The sequence below is a fragment of the Electrophorus electricus genome, chromosome 1, assembly GCF_013358815.1.
Source record: "Electrophorus electricus isolate fEleEle1 chromosome 1, fEleEle1.pri, whole genome shotgun sequence".
Classification (NCBI taxonomy): domain Eukaryota; kingdom Metazoa; phylum Chordata; class Actinopteri; order Gymnotiformes; family Gymnotidae; genus Electrophorus; species Electrophorus electricus.
In genome coordinates, this window is record NC_049535.1 from 6,370,786 (window position 1) to 6,375,025 (window position 4,240).

Here is a 4,240-nt window from a genome sequence, read left to right on the forward strand (position 1 = left end):
GGCTCTAGAGCAAAGCTTCTGTATGCGAGTGTTAACGTGTGTGTCCTCAGTGAGAGTCCCTCATCGTGTGTGTGTGCAACATCTGGGAGAGTGGGTCAGCAGTGCCACTGCTACCTGTGTGATTGGATCTGTACTGAGCTGTACTGAGCTCCCTGGGATGAGTTCAAGCTAACGTGGTTGGTCCAATCGTAGCCGTTTCAACCTCTTAAAGGGCCAGCAATGCCCCTCAGTGAACACACACTGAGCTGTTATATTGCAACAGAGATATTTTATTATATATAAGGTTTATATAAAGTTATGTTAAAAAAAAAGTCAAACCACCGTATCTTTTGTTTTGTTGCTGTTGTTGTTGTGGCTGTGTTGGTGGATCTCAGATGCTTTAACACTATGCAAACGAAGGCTACTCGATACTCTCACCACTATTACAAAAAGAATGTAAGCAGAAATATTCAGAAAATAAAAATAATTAAATTCAGACTTCTTTTGATTCTTTTGTTGTGTCAAAATTTCAAACAATATAAAAATATGTTTAGCAACTGTGTCTCAAATTTCTTTAATTTTCTCTGAAATTCACTAATTTGACATTACCATACAATAATTTCTTTCTCTATAGGGCTTTCTTAGTATTCTATGTCTTGTTATTGGAGTAACTGTCTGTATACCTATGCCCAAGTGCCTAAATAGAGGGAAACCATTTCCTATCAAATATATGTGATAAGAATTTGAAGCAGGCTCACATGGTTGGCTACGTCCCGTGTTCTTCATAAGGGTTCCTCTGGGTGTAATGACCATATAGGAAACAGCCAGGTGCAGGGAAGGGGGGTTGATGCCCCCCTCTTGGAAAAGAAAGGCAAGCTCTCGGACAATAATAACATAATGGGCCATATGCGGTTCTGGCCCTCTGTGTCCTTCTGCTGTCCTGTGAAATAAAGCAGACCGTCCACAGAGCAAATTGGAATGCGAAAGTATGGAACAGCTGAGCAGTGGTCATGGCTCAGATCTGCTGGAGATGGGTGCATCTGTGATGCAGGTGTATCACTGAACAAAACTGAACAATGCTTTGGATCACTGTTTGATTCAAAGAATTGAATTAGGACTGATATAAGATAATTTAAATGTCATTAAATGTCAGTAAACACACACACACACACACACACACACACACACACACACACACAAGCACATTATCTATGATAATTCATAAATTGTGGTTCCTGCATGTAAAGGAGCTGACCGTGCTTTATAAAAACAATGCATATCAGGTGCCTGAAACCATATAATCTGAAAGTATGCATCCTGTGAGCTGATCCTTTAAGAAAGGCTACAGGAGGAAGGTTGGTGAGCATGTGTTAATCCGCTTCCCATTGAAATCTGTTCTTCCAGTGAGAGCCTTGGAATGATCATCATCATTGATCATTAGACATGGCTCACAAAAACGTTCACATCGTCACCAAAACCGCCTCACCCTTGTTAATAGCACCAGCAGACAGTTGTGTATTGCCTCATTGTTAATGAGAACCATAATATTCTATGAGTGATTAATTTTTCTGATGAAAAGCAACACCTGTGTGTGAGGTTTTCATAGCTGTTCATTTAATTTTTAAAATCTGAGAGGGTTTGAGGAAAATGGGAGAAATAACCATCAAGCATCCATTAAAAACTCAAACTGTAAAAAGATTTATTTGCTTTAAAGTACCGAATCAAAATAACATGCAAAGTAAAATACTTTGGCCCATGTTACCCTTAAATTTCAGTTTAAAGTCAAACCTATAAACATATAAACAAGCATACAATGTTTCTGATAAAACCCATTGTAAACCTTTTCTTATTCAGAATACACACACACGCGCACACACACACACACACACACACACACACACACATGCACAAATGTCCATGCACATACAAATCTAACTGCACATTAAATTACAATGTACTAAAAGTGAGTGGCATTTACAGTTAATCTAAAAATACTCTGGGAAGTGGCCCTTTTATGATATCAGATTCACGTCTACGGGGCTGCTCGGCTTGTTCACCTAAGTGTCCCTTGGTGTCCTAAAATCAGGATAAAAAAAACATAGAAACAATAAAAACATCAGGAAAAAACCCCTGATCTCAGATATCAGGTCACAGCATGCTTGATAATTTAATACAGACATATCAAATATCTGTGTGGGGCGATCGATCTACATGCATCAAAGTTAGAAGAGAACTCAAAATTGCATTTACCTTAGTGAAAAAAGCGGCATTTCCAAATGAGACATACAATCCCATTGTGGGTCCTGAGTCCGGTTACAGAGTCCGGTTACAGAGTCCGGTTACAGAACACTCACCCTCTCTTTTTCACTACGCAGAGTATCAGCATATGAGCAAACTAATTAACACTTAGAAGCATAAATAACCCACTTCATGACTTAATGATCCTAAAATCAACAGAGGTTTGTTTTTATTATTATTATTGGCCAACAAGCTTCTCCCCTCTGTCCAAGGTCACTTCTAATGCTTCCATACTTGAAATCCCGCTACTGGAGCGCAGAGTCGAATTCCGTGCGGGTCTTTATAGTTACTCGGGGAGTCATGGCTCGTGATTGGGCATGTCAGGCTACTCTATAACTCGGAGGGACAATCACGGCGGGCCAAATTGATTCATGAAGCTGTGAAGGACCTGGCGGCTGCGCACAGGGTGACCGTGCATCCCTGCGGTAAATCCAACACAGAGCGTTATCTGCCCTGCAATAAAAGCAGATTCGCAACTAAAGGACAAAGATTAACACGTTACAGGCCGGAAGAGTAAGGGCTATGTGGACCGTGCTTTGCAAAAGGTTACCGATGAAGCTGAAGTGTAGATTTAGAAAAGAAGACAAGACAAAACACATGGTGTAAGAATACACCAGAAGAATGGAGTAAAAAAATTTGTTTAGAATGAGCTAATCAAGCCCCACCACTGCCAAGTTGCCACTGTTGGGCCCCGGAGCAAGACCCTTAACCCTCAATTGCTTAAGTTGTACTCAGTCAGAATTGTAAGTTGCTTTGGATAAAAGCATCAGATAAATGCCGTAAATCATAATCAAGACAATTAACAGGTTCATTTTACAGTCTGCTCATCCATGTTCTTCTTTTCCAAATCAGAAAAAAAAGTAAATAAATTATATATAATATTTAGCAGACATACATTTTATAAAGCATTTTCTAATACTGCTATTTGGAAAAAAAAACACTTGCACAACATATATTTAATTAGGCACAGCGTAGGGTTGGTTACTTGACAAGCTTTGGAACTGATCTGTATTCCTGAATCTCTATTCTCGAAACAAATTTGATGTGGATAAACAACATCAATGTATGCCAACAAGTATTGGCATCACCGCTGATGATGGTTTGAATTAGGCTGATCAAATGTATACGGGCAGAAACAATCCCAGAGCTCTGTCAGTTTGGGCCACTGCTTCCTGAATACACTGCAGAACTGAAGGGAGCCTGAACCAAACCCTCCGGAACGTAGTCAGCATTGCAGACAGCTGACTCCTGCATGATGAAGACTCCTGTCCCATCTGATGCTGGTGTGGAGTGGGGAAAGTTTGGCAAACAAATGCAGCATGTATTGCACAGTAAGATCAGTGTGAGATATGTGTGCACTGTGTGTGCACGGATGCGTTGGAAGAAATCACCGGACCCACCAAGGAAAGTGAGGGTTTACCCCTAACATTATGTCAGGCGTGCGCAAGTCTATTTAATAAATGTTACTGAAGCAGCCATAAGTTGCAAGGATGGCAAGAAGGAGCAGAAATCATATCAGAGAGGCAATGTTGATTTACTCTCAGCCAATAAAGCGAAAATGTAGCACATCCCCCCAGTGTTTACGGGGCTAAAAACATCTCCCCTGGCATGTTAGCTACAACTTTAATAATAAAATAATTAATTAATTTATTTATTAATTAATTTATTAATTAATTAAGCCACTGTCCAACACACCTGAAGAGAAACGCGAGACGTCATGCCCATCAAAACACGTCAAAACGGGTGTTGCTGACAACCAGACAACCGTACTGCTGCCTGAACCTGAACAGCGGCACCAGCCGGCGGGACATCATGACCGGCAGAGTTTATATCAGAGGGAAGTTCTCGACAGGTAGTGTCACCCCTGTTCTGAACAGCCAAGACTTGTGACATATCACACAAGGGGCAATTTGTTTCGGGCAGGGAGATTTCTTGGCCTGCTACAATGCTGCTACTTGGAGCA